This window comes from Delphinapterus leucas, chromosome X (genome assembly GCF_059928025.1).
Source record: "Delphinapterus leucas isolate spDelLeu-1000000601 "Yukka" chromosome X, BTC_Dleu_Yukka2, whole genome shotgun sequence".
Lineage (NCBI taxonomy): Eukaryota > Metazoa > Chordata > Mammalia > Artiodactyla > Monodontidae > Delphinapterus > Delphinapterus leucas.
In genome coordinates this window covers 71643420-71657296 of record NC_143150.1, presented here as the reverse complement: position 1 = coordinate 71657296, position 13877 = coordinate 71643420, and the positions used below count along the sequence as shown (strand labels likewise).

The 13877-nt window shown below is 36.1% G+C and overlaps 1 non-coding gene across 1 annotated transcript; it reads right to left on the bottom strand.

Annotated features, from left to right (window-relative positions):
- LOC115801916 (U6 spliceosomal RNA) lies at positions 1-105 on the bottom strand. Its single transcript, XR_004022269.1, has one exon. It is a non-coding gene; the product is annotated as a U6 spliceosomal RNA (small nuclear RNA).
- Positions 106-13877: the final 13772 nt, after the last annotated feature.

The following is a 13877-nucleotide window of genomic DNA, read 5'->3' as shown; positions in this document are numbered from 1 at the left end:
AAAAATATGGAACGCTTCACGAATTTGCATATCATCCTTGCGCAGGGGCCATGCTAATCTTTTGTATCGTTCCAATTTTACTATGTGTGCTGCCAAAGTGAGCACACTTTAAAATTTTTTTGATAAGTTGCCTTACAAAAAATATACCAATTTACAATCCAACAACAGAATATGAGAGTGTTTCTCCACAGCCTCGCCAAAACAATATATTATCAAACTTTCTGATATTGCCATCTTTCTAGGAAAAGAGTGGTATCTTAACACAATCTTTTTATCATGAGTAGGGTTAAGCTTTTTTTGGTTTGTTTATTTTTTTTTGGCTGCACCGTGTGGCATTGCGGATCTTACTTCCCCAACCAGGGATTGAACATGTCCCCCCTGCAGTGGAAGTGCAGAGTCCTAACCGCTGGACCACCAGGGAATTCCCTAAGTTTTCTAATATACTTAGAAGTCACATATATTTCTTTTCGTGTGTGTGTGTGTGTGTGTGTGTGTATTGCTCATGTCCTTTGCCTAGTTTTCTATTTCTATTTTTTATTGCTTTGTAAAAGCTGTTTGTATTCTAGGTAAATCAGGCCTCTGTTATGTGGGTTGAAATATATTTTCTGAATTTCTCCTTTGGCCTTTGATTTTCTTTTTGCATTTTTTATGGCAAAAAATATGTAACACAAAATTTACCATTTTAAAGTGTACAATTCATTGGCATTAAGTACATTCACAATGTTGTATAATCTTCACCACTATTTATTTCTAGAACTTTTTCATCATCCCAAAGAGAAACTCTGTACCTATTAAACAGTAATTCTCCATTGTCCCTTCCCAACAGCTGTGGTAAACTCTATTCTACTTTTTGTCTTTTTTTAATATAAATTTATTTATCTTTATTTTTGTCTGTGTTGGGTCTTCGTTGCTGCGTGTGGGCTTTCTCTAGCTGAGGCGAGCGGGGGCTACTCTTGGTTGCAGTGCGCGGGCTTCTCATTGCAGTGGCTTCTCTTGTTGTGGAGCACAGGCTCTAGGTGTGCAGGCTTCAGTAGTTGTGGCACGTGGGCTCAGTAGTTGTGGCTTGCAGGCTCTAGAGTGCAGGCTCAGTAGTTGTGGTGCATGGGCTTAGTTGTTCCACGGCATGTGGGATCTTCCCAGACCAGGGCTTGAACCCATGTACCCTGCCTTGGCAGGCGGATTCCTAACCACTGAGCCACCAGGGAAGCCCCCTTTTTGTCTTTATGAATTTTCCTATTGTACGTACCTTATATGAGTGTAATTGTACAATATTTGAACTTTTCTGTCTTATTTCATTTAGCATAATGTTTTCAAGATTCATATTTATTGTAGCATATATCAGAAAGTTATTCCTTTTTATGGCTGAATAATATTCCATTGCATGTATATACCAAATTTTATTTATCCATTCATCTGTTGATGGACACTTGGGTCATTTCTACCTTTTGGCTATTGTGAATAATGCTGCTGTGAACATTGGTGTACAAGTATCTGTTTGTGTCCTTGCTTTCAATTTCTTTGGGAGTGGAGTTTTTGTATCATATGGTAATTCTATGTTTAACTTTCTGAGAAACCATCAAACTATTTCCCACAGTAGCTGCAAACATTTTTACCTTTCCACCAGCAATGTACAAAAGTTCCAATTTCCTTTTTTAAAAAAATTTATTTTTTAAAAAATAAATAAACAATTTTTATTTTTATAAATAATTTTTATTTTTTAAAATAAAATTTAAAATTTTATTTTTTAAATTTTTTTTAAAAATTAAAAAAAAATTTTTTTAAATTTTAAAAAGAATTTTTATTTTTTAAAATAAACAATCTCCAACAAGCTTGGAGATTGTTGTTGTTGTTATTGTTTTCAGATTCCACATATGAGAGAGATCATATGGTATTTGTCTTTCTCTGTATGACTTATTTCACTTAGCATAATGCCCTCGAGATCCATCCATGTTGTTGCAAATTGCAAGATTTCATTCTTTTTAATGACTGAATAATATATATTTCTTTATCCATTCATCCATTGATAGTTACATTGTTTCCATATCTGAGCTATTGTAAATAATGCTGCAATGAACATGGGGGTGCATACATCTTTTCAAATTAGTATTTTTGGGTTTTTTTGGATAAATACCCAGAAGTGGAACTGCTGGATCATATGGTAGTCCTATTTTTAATTTTTTGAGGAACCTCCATACTGTTTTACATAGTAGTTGCATCAATTTACATTCCTACCAACAGTGCACAAGTGTTCCCTTTTCTCCACATCTTTGCCAACAATTGTTATTTCTTGGGTTTTTTGTGTGTGTTTGTTTTTTTATTTGTAATAGTCACTTTAACAAGTGTGAGTTGATATCTCATTGTGGTTTTGATTTGCATTTCTGTGATGATTAATGGTGTTGATCATCTTTTCATGTACCTGTTAGTCATCTGTATGTGTTCTCTGGAGAAATGTCTTGTTCAGATCTTCTGCCCAGATTGTTTTTTGGTTTTTTTTTTGCTATTGAGTTGTATGAGTTCTTTGTATTTTTCAGATGTATGATTTGTAATTATTTTCTCCATTCAATAGGATGCCTTTTCATTTTGTTGATAATTTCCTTTGCTGTGCACAAGCTTTTTAGCTTGATGTAGTCCCACTTGTTGATTTTTGCCTTTGTTGCTTTTGCTTTTGCTGTCAGATTCAAAAATTCATCACCAAGACCAATGTCAAGGAGCTTACCACGCATATTTTCTTCTGGATCTTTTATGGTTTCAGGTCTTACGTTTAAGTCTTAACCATTTTGAGTTAATTTTTGTGTATGGTATAAGATAGTGGTTTAGTTTCATTCTTTTGCATGTGGCTGTCCAGTTTTCCCAACACCATTTATTGAAGATACTGTCCCTTCTTCATTGTATATTCTTGTCTCCTTTGTCATAAATTGACTAGAGTTCCAGTTTCTTCACATCCTCAACAACACTTGTTATTTTCCATTTTTTATCATAGCCATCCTAATAAGTATGAAGTTGTATCACATTGTGATTTTGATTTGCATTTCCCTAATGATGTGTTGAGCATATTTTCATGTGTTTATTGGCCATTTGTATATATCCTCTTTGAAAAAATATCTATTCAAGCTCTTTGCCCATCTTTTTTTTTTTAATATTTATTTATTTGGCTGTGCCGGGTCTTAGTTGCATCATGCGGGATCTTTGTTGCCACGTGCAAGATCTTTAGTTGCGGCACGCGGAATCTTTAGTTGTGGCATGAGGGATCTAGTTCCCTGACCAGGGATTGAATCCAGGCCCCCTGCATTGGGAGCCTGGAGTCTTAAGCACTGGACCACCTGGGAGGTCCCTTTGCCCGCCTTTAAATTGGGCTGTTTGTTTTTTTGTTCTGAGTTGTGGGAGTTCTTTTTCTATTCTGGATATTATTCCCTTATCAGATATATGATTTAAAAATATTTTCTCGCATTCCATACATTATCTTTTCACTTCCTCGATAGTATCCTTTGATGCACAAAAGATTTTAATTTTGATACATTCCAATTATCTATTTTTTGTTGTTGCCTGTGCTTTTGTTGAAAAGCCTGTCAATTTCCTATTGAATCTTCTGGCACCTTGTTGATAATCAATTAACTATATATGTGAAAGTTTATTTCTGGGCTGTATGTTCTATTCCATTGATCTATATTTCTTTCCTTATGCCAGTACCACACGTCTTGACTACTGTAGCTTTGTAGTAGTTGGTAGTTTTGAAATATGGAAGTGTGAGTCCTCCAACTTTGTTATTTTTTCAAGACTGTTGTGGCCATTCAGGGTCCCTTCAGATTCCAAATGAATTTTAGAATTGATTTTTCTATTTCTGCAAAAAATTCCATTGGAATTTTGATCAGGATTGTACTGAATCTGTAGATCACTTTTTTCCCTACAACTGTGTGTGTATGTGTGTATACATACATATAGATATAATTTATTGAGATGATCATGTGATTTTTAAACCCTTTATTATGTTAATATCATATATCACATTGATTGATTTGCATATGTTGAACCATCCTTGCATCCCAGGGATAAATCCCACTTGGCCATTGTATATGATCCCTTTAATGTGCGGTTGAAATAAGTTTGCTAGTATTTTGTTGGGGACTTTTGCATCCATGTTCATCAGGGATGTTGGCCTGTAGTTTTCTTTTCTTGTGGTGTCTTTGTCTTGCTTTGGTATCAGGGTGATGCTGGCCTCATAGAGTGAGTTATGAAGTATTTCCTCCTCTTCAATTTTTTAGAAGAGAATGAGAAGTACTGGTATTAATTCTTCTTTAAATGTTTGATTGAACTCACCAGTGAAGCCATCTAATCCTGAGTGTTTCTTTGTTGGGAAGTCTTCAATCACTGACTAAATCTCCTTACTAGTTATAGGTCTTTTCAGATTTTCTATTTCTTTATGGGCCATTTTTGGTAGATTGTCTGTGAAAGGGACATACTCATTTACTCTACTCATAGAATACTTCTGTATTCCAAATGTGTGAGTGTTTTTCCCACACCAAGAAATTCTCCAGATCTCAGCGGACACCAACTGGGTGTTCTATAGTTTAACTCAACTCTGACACTATCTAACTGGAGATAGCATCAGATCCCACAATTTAAGTGCTCAGTCCCACAAGTGTGCCCCCACTTCAGATGCCAGTTGCAAGTCTGTCATCAGGTTGTCATTTGTGTTTCTGACTAAGCAGCTACATATTGGAGGTTCCCACAACCCCCTTCTTGAGTTTGATAACTTGCTAGAATGGCTCACCGAACTCAGGAAAACAGTTTACTTACTAGATTACTGGTTTGTTATAAAAGGATAAAAATCAGAAATAGCCAGATGGAAGAGATACATAAAGTTATGGTGGAAGGAGTGCAGAGCTTCCATGACTTCTCTGGGTGCGATACCCTCTCAGTACCTCCACATGTTCATCAATCTGGAAGCTCTCCAAACTCCTTTGGTTAGGATATTTCTGGGAGTGCATGTTTGATATGCATGTTTGATTCAATCATTGGCCATTGGTGATTACATCAATCTCCAGCCCCTCTCCCTTGGAGGTCAGGGGATGGGGCTGAAAGTTCCAATCCTCTAATCACATGGTTGGTTCCCCTGGCTATCACCTCCCATCCTGAGGCTATCCAGAAGCCCTGAGCCAACACTCATCTGGTTTATAGTCTTGTTCAAGTCTTCTGTTTCTGCATTGATCTGTCTGGTTGCTTGGCTGATCAAGTTGTCCTTGTTCCTTTTTTCCCTCTAATTCTAGTTCTTATTTCTAGTCAATGAGTAATAACTCCTATATTAAAAACATATTTAAACTTACACTTTTTCTGTACATAGCAATAATTATTTAGTACCTATAGTTCTCCCCTCATATTTCTTTCCCACCTCTAATGTTTTTGTAAAATTAGTTGAAAGTTTGGTTCTAGGCTTATTAAAATTCTTGGCTACATTATACCTTTTATTTTAGGAATCCTTTTTTTTTTTCTTTTTAAATTTTTTTTTAGCAGTCCTTTCTTAACTATTGTACAACAGTCAAAACCATATTATCAGAAATTATTTATTTTTAGTGTTATTTACTTTTTTGAATATTTACATAGTTTCAAAATTTCAAACGTTTTAAGAGGATATACAATTTAAAAATCTCCTTCTCACTCTTGTTCCCAAGCCATACAGGTTCTCCTTCTAGGAAACAACTAAAGTTATCAGTTTCTTGAGAATCTTTTCAGAGATATTCTATGCATATACAAGCAAACATTCATGGTCTTTCTTTTAATTTTTTTCTTATCCAAATGATAGCCTACCATCCACATGTTCTGAATCTTGCTTTTGTCTTAATGATATATCTTGGAGGTCATACCAAATTATGCATTTTTAAACCTTTCATTGTGGAAATTTTCAAACATGTACAAAGAAGAGAGAATAGTATAATGAGCCCCGATGAACCCATCACCCATTTCAATAATAACGAATACTCTGTTATTATTGTCTTATTTATCCCTCGCATTTATTAATATTATTATTATTAAAACTTTGCTGGAGTATTTTAAAGCATATGCTAGATATATCATTTCACTTTTAAATATTTTGGCTCATATCTTTAAAAGATAAAGACTTAAATACAACCACAATAACATTATCACACTCAATAAAATGTATAATTTCTCAATATCATCTAATACCTAGTCTGTATTTAGTTTTCCTTTAGTAGCTCAAAAATGTTTTACTTTGCAGCTGTCAACCTTCAGATTTTTTAAAATTAATTAATTAATTAATTAATTAATTAATTTGGCTGCCGTTGGGTCTTCGTTGCTGCGCATGGGCTTCCTCTAGTTGCAGCAAGCAGGGGCTACTCTTTGTTGCGGTGCTCAGGTTTCTTATCGTGGTGGCTTCTCTTGTTGTGGAGCACGGGCTCTAGACGCGTGGGCTTCATTAGTTGCAGCACACAGGCTCAGTAGTTGTGGCTCATGGGCTCTAGAGCACAGGCTCAGTAGTTGTAGCGCACGGGCTTAGTTGTTCCATGGCATGTGGGATCTTCCCAGACCAGGGCTCGAATCCGTGTCCCCTGCATTGGCAGGCGGATTCTTAACCACTGTGCCACCAGGGAAGCCCCATCCTTCAGATATTTTTATTGACAATTTCGGAAGCTCTGCCACTCCCACTCCTTGTTTCCCTTAAGCTCTTTTTCCTATTTGACACTGTTGGCTATTCCTCATAACTTTTAAAGCTATTCTGCATGTTCTTCTGTTCTAAATCCTTCTTTTTTATTTTTTCTTGGCTCCTCTACTTCCTCCTACCTGTACCCTTGAGACCCAATGTTGAACTCTTCTCTTTTTCTTTAACTTTCCTTTTCAGGTAACTAATCTACATTACTGTTTCAACTATCACCTTTGCTTGAAACTAACATAATACTGTCAATCAACTATACATCAATTAAAAAATAAACATCACCTTTGTTAATGACTAAAATCTTCATCTCTAGCCCAGGCCTCTCATCCAAACTCCAGTTCTCTATTTCCAACTGCCTACAGGACACTTCTGCATGAAAGCCCTATTGTAAACTCAAACTGAAAATATCTAAAATTGAGCTTACTATTTCCCCCATGCCAAGTAATTCTCTTCGTTTCCTCATTTCTGATAATGGATATTTCATTCTCCCTGTTCCTAAGCTTAATATCCTAATTATTTCTAACCTGTGTTTCTCTTTCATTCCCCTTATTCAGCTAGTTACCAAGTTCTATTGATTCTTTCCTTGTAGTGACTCTAGCTTCTCTCCAGTCTCACTGTTATTCTCCAAAATCTAATCTCGGACCTTCATAGGTAACTTAGCTACCATTTAGCATTATGCTGGAAGTCTTGACCAATGCCATGAAATGAGAAATCAAAATAAGAGGTATAAATACTGGCAAGGCAAAGACAAAACTGTCAGGACTTCCCTGGTGGTGCAGTGGTTAAGACTCCACGCTCCCAATGCAGGGGGCCCGGGTTGATCCCTGGTCAGGGAACTAGATCCCACATGCCACAACTAAGAAGCCTGCATGCTGCAACTAAGGAGCTAGCGAGCTGTAACTAAGGAGCCCACCTGGTGCAACCAAATAAATATTAAGAAAAAGACAAAACTGTCATTATTTCCAGTTGATATGAAAATCCAAGAGAGTCAACTTACAAGTTATTAAAAAAGAAATATTTACATGTAAGCTGGCCACTTATAAAATATATCTAAATCAATAACTTTCTATATAAGCAATAACTAAGTATAAAATGAAATTTCATTCACAACAGTAACAAAAGCTATAAAATATATAAGAATATAGGCAATGTTCTCTTATATAGGAGAGGATAAAAAAAAGCACTAAGCATAAAAGAAAAATTTGATTGGACATCATCAAAATTAACTTCTGCTATTTCATTTAAGAAAATGAAAGGCAAGCCACAGAGTGGGAGAAAATATTCACAATACCTATTCTGATAAAGGATTTGTATCCAGAATATATAAAGAGCTTTTACAACTCCAAATAAGAAAACAACCTAATAGCAAAACAGGCAAAAGATTTGAACAGACACTACACCAGGAAAGATGTATCAATAGCAATTAAGTAAATGAAAAGCTGCTCAAGTCATTGGGCATCAGGGAAATGCATGTGAAATACCACTATATATACCCACTAGAATTGCTAAATTAAAAAGACAATACTAAGTGATGGTGAAGATGTGGAGCACCGGGACTCTCATACATTAGAATTTTAAATGGTACAACCACTTTGCTGTACTATTTGATAGTTTTTTAAAATCTTAAACATACAAAGTTAAACATACACCTACCCAATGACCCAACAATTCCACTCTTAGGTGTCCCTCAAGAGAAATGAAAACATATGTCCACAAAAAGACTGATTGATGAAAGAAATGTTCAAATATTGAGGTGTGGGGAAGTCATTCTGGCTTGAGTTAACTTGAATTTTATGCACACAGCCTGTTTGTGGCCTAACAAACATAGATTGTAACTCTGCTTTAGTTATTAAAGAAAAGCATGCATTGACCAGAAGTAAACAATGTCCATGTTAAAAATAAAGATTAAATGCCTCCCTTCCTGAGATGCCAATACTGATACTCCTTCCATGATAAGACTCCCTTCCCAGGTGCCAAGGCCAGTACTGACTCGCTGTGCACATGCTGATTTGGTTTTTGGTTTGTTTTTGGAAACCTTGAAAGAATGTATCTATGACTTGTTTGATGTTCTTTGCTCTGACCAGATATAAAATTGTGATGAAAACCATGCTTATCTGGAGCAGTTCTTCAGGGTTATCTGAGAGGCTGTCTTCTGGGCTACAGTCCTCAGTTTGGCTCAAATAAAACTCTTTTCTCTTCCTATTATAGATTATTTAATATTTTCGTCAACAAGACTTATATAAAATATTCATAGCAACTTTATCCATAATGGCCCCAAACTAGAAAAAAATTGCTGTATATCCTTGCGATTGAATGCTACTAAGCAATAAAAGGGAATGAACTACTGTTATGCCCCACAACACGAATAAATCTCAGAAATATTATGCTGAGAAAATAATTAGCAGCTCATGGTTTTTGAAAAATCAAAATACTTATACAAGTTAAGAAGGTAACTATCAAGCTATCATATACAATGTGATGAAAGAAATTTTCACATATTGAGGTATGAGGGAAGTCATTCTGGCTTATACATGATTTAACTTGAATTTTATGCTAGCTAAAACAACCTGCTTGTGGCCTAGCAAACATACATCGTACACCTGCTGTAATTATTAAAGAAAAGGGTACACTGACCAGAAATAATGTCCATATTAAAAATAAAGATTAAATGCCTCCCTTTTGGGATACCCGTGCTAGTACTCCTTTGATGATAAGACTCCCTTCCCAGGTGCCAGGGCCATAGAGACTCACTGTGTATGTACTGATCTGCTTTTTTTTGAAACTCTGAAGGAATGTATCCCTGACTTATTTGATGTTCTTTGTTCTGACAAGATATAAAACTGTGCTGAAAACCATGCTTCTCTGGAGCAGTTGCTCAGTTATCTGAGATATCCTATTCCAAAAAAAAAAAAGGACACAAAAGAGTAAATGCTCTGATTCCATTTATATGAAGTTCTAGAAAGGTATAATTAATCTTCAGTGACAGCAAGCAGAACAGTGGTCCTCTGGGGCTAGGGGTGGTAAGGATTGACTGCAAAGGGGTACAAGGGAACTATTTGGGGGTGATGGAAATGTATGTCTTGATTGTGGTAGTAATTACGTGGTACATACATTTGTCAGAAGTTATCAAGCTATAAACTTAAAATGAGCTTATTTAGTGGTATATATATACCTCTATATATTTGATTTAAAAAGAAAAAATATAATTTGGCAATAGAAAGGGATGAAATACTGATACATGCTACATTGTGGATGAAACTCAAGAACATTACGCTAAGTGGAAGAAACCAAATACAAAAAGATGATATACTGTGTGATCCCATTCATGTCAAATGGTCAGGAAAGACAACTTTATAGAGACAAGTGGATTAGTGGTTGTTGCCTGGGGGTTGGGAACAGGGAGTGACTGTAACTGGGCATGAAGGATCTTTTTGGGGTGACGGAAATGTTTTAAAACCAGACATGAAAAAAAATTTAAAAATCAGATTGTGATGATAGTAGCACAATGTTGTAAATTTACTAAAAATCATTTAATTGTATACTTAAAGTGAATGAATTTATGGTATGTAAATTGTATTTCAATAAAGCTGTTTTAACAAGATAATTGACCATATGGTCCAGCAATCACGCTCCTTGGTGTCTATCCAAATGAGTTGAAAACTTATGTTTGCACAAAAACCTGCACTTAGATGTTTATAGTGCTTTATTCATAATTGCCAAATCTTGGAAGCAACCAAGATGTCCTTCAGTGGGTAGATGGATAAACTGTGGTACATCCAGACAATGAAATATTATTCAGCACTAAAAAGAAATGAGCTATCAAGCCAGGAAAAGACATGGAGGAACCTCAAATGCACATTACTAAGTGAAAGAAGCCAATCTGAAAAGGCTACATATGGTATGATTCCAACTAAGGCAAAGCTATGGAGACAATAAAAAGGTCAGTAGTTGTCAGATACTGGGGGGAGAGGGGAATGAATAGGTGGACCACAGAGGATTTTTAGGGCAGTGAAACTATTCTGTACGATACTATAATGGTGAGTACACGTCATCATACAGTTGTCAAAACTCATAGAATGTACACCACCAAGAGTGAACTCTAATGCAAACTATGGACTTTGGGTAGTAATAATGTATCAGTGTAGGTTTATCAATTGTAAAAACTGTACCACTCTAGTGTAGGATGTTGATCATGGGGGAGGTTGTACATGTGAGAGGGCAGGGAATATATGGGAACTCTCTATTTTCAGCTCAATTTTGATTTGAATTTAAAACTACTCTGAAAAATAAACTCTATTTTTAAAAAGGAAGAAATGAGCTATAAAGCCATGAAAAGCCACGGATGAAATTCAAATGCATATTACTAAGTGAAAGAAGCCAATTTGAAAAGGCTAAAGATTGATTACAACTATATAGCATTCTAGAAAAGGCAAAACTAAGAGGCAGTAAAAAGATCAGTGGCTGCCAGGGGTTAGGAGGGAGGGAGGGATGTATAGGCAGGCCACAGAGGATTTTTAGGGCAGTGAAACTATTCTGTATAATACTATAATGGTGAATACATTTGTTAAAACTCGTAGAATGCACAACTCCAAGAATAAATCCTAAGGTAAACTGTGGACTTTGGATGATAATGATGTACCAATGTAGGTTTGTTGATTGTAACAGACATATCATGGGAACTCTCTACCTTCCGCTCAATTTTGCTGTGACCCTGAAACTGCTATAAATAATGCGGTATTACAAAGTAACTATTTAGGGCTTCCCTGGTGGCACAGTGGTTAAGAATCCGCCTGCCAATGCAGGGGACACGGGTTCAAGCCCTGGTCGGGGAAGATCCCACATGCCACAGAGCAACGAAGCCTGTGCGCCACAACTACTGAGCCTGCGCTCTAGAGCCCGCGAGCCACAACTACTGAGCCCACGTGCCACAACTACTGAAGCCAGGGCGCCTAGAGCCTGTGCTCTGCAACAAGAGAAGCCACCACAATGAGAAGCCGGTGCACCGCAACGAAGAGTAGCACTGGCTCGCTGCAACTAGAGAAAGCCCGAGCACAGCAATGAAGACCCAACACAGCCAAAAACAATAAAATAAAAAAAAGTAACTGTTTAAACAAAAATAATAACAATGTATCATGAGATAAAAGTAGAATGCATAACGAGCGGTCCAGGAAGAGAGAATGGAAGTATAATAATGTAAGGTTCTTACACTGTTTGTGAAGTGGTATAATAAACACTTAAAGGTAAACTGATAACTTATAGATGTACACTATCAACCTTTAAGCAACCACTAAAATAACAAAACAAAGAGGTATAGCTAGGGACTTCCCTGATGGCCCAGTGGTTAAGACTCCATGCTTCCAATGCAGGGGGCGCGAGCTTGATCCCTGGTTGGGGAACTAAGATCCCACATGCCGCTCGATGTGGCCCAAAAAAAAAAAAGGGGGGGAGGGTATAGCCAATAAGCCAACAAAGGAGATTAAATGGAATAAAAATAATATTGATTAATCCAAAAGAAGGCAGAAAAAGAGAACAAAGAAGAGATGGGGCAAATAGAAAACAAATAGCAAGACTCAAACCTAACAATCACAAATCAACAATCACGTTAAATGTAGATGGTCTAAACACCCCAGTTACAGGGTAAAGATGATCAGATTGGGTAAAAAAAGCAAGACCCAACCGTATGCTTCCTACAAAAAATACTCCTTAAATACAAAGACACAAATAGGTTAAAAGTAAAAGTATGTAAAAAAAAAGATGTACCATGATAACACTAGTCAAAAGAAAGCTGGAGGGGCTATATTAATATTGGACAAAGTAGATTTCAGAGCAAGGATACCATGAATAAAGAAGGTAATTTCATAATGATAGAGGGGTCAATTAATGAAGAGGACATAACAATTCTAAACGCTTGTGCATCTAATATAAGACCTACAAAATACGTGAATATGGACTTCCCTGGTTGTCCAGTGGTTATGACTCTGCGCTTCCACTGCAGGGGGTGCGGGTTCGATCCCTGGTCCGGGAACTAAGATCCCACATGCTGCGTGGCATGGCCAAAAAAAAAAAAAAATCCATGAATCAAAAACTGATAAACTTGCAAAGAGAAATAAACAAATCCACAATTCAAGTCAGAGATTTCAATACTCTTAATAACTGATAGAACGAGTAGGCATAAAATGAGCAAGGATATAGTAGAAGTAAATAACACTATCAACCACATTGACCTGGTTGACATTTATAGAACAGTCCACCCAATAGCAGCAAAGTACACATTCTTTTCAAGTGTACATGGAGTATTTACCAGGATAGGCTATATTCTAGGCCACAAAACAAGTCTCAATGAATTTGAAAGGATTCAAGTCACACAAAATATGAATAATGGAATTTAAATTACCTATCAATAACAGAAACATCTCTGGAAAATCCTCAAATATTTGAAAACTAATCCACTTCTAGACAACACATGGGACAAAGAAGAAATCAAAAAAGAAATTAGAACATATTTTGAACTGAATGAAAATGAAACCACACCGTATAATTCATGACATTCTGCTGAAACAATAGTTACAGGGTAATTTTTAAGCACTAAACACCTATATCAGAACAGAAGGAAGTCTCAAAACAATAGCTTCAGCTTTCACTTCAGTAAAAAGAAGAGCAAATAAAACTCAAAGAACAAAAATAATGAAGATCAAAGTGGAAATCAGTGAGATAGAAAACAAACAATAGAGAAAAATCAACAAAACCATATTCTTGTACACCAGTGTTCATTGCAGCATTATTCACAATAGTCAAAAGTTGGAAACAATCCAAATGTCCATCAATAGATGAATAGTAGCTAGAAAAGTCGAATTCATGGAGACAGAAAGTGGATTAGAGGTTGGTTTTCAGGGGCTGTGGGAAGAGGGGAATGAGCAGCTATTGCTTAGTGGGTACAGAGTTTCTATTCGGGGTGAAGAAAAAGTTTCAGAAATAGACAAGGGTGGTGGTTCCACAACATTGCGAATGTACTTAACGCCACTGGATTGTACACTTAAAAATGGTTGAAATGGCAAATTTTGTTATATATATTTACTACTATTTTTAAAAATTAATAATGTAATATATCAAAAACTATTGAATTGTACAATTTAAGTGAGTGAATTGTATGGTATGTGAATTTATATCTCAATAAAGCTGTTAAAAAAAGAGTGCATACTGTATGATTTCA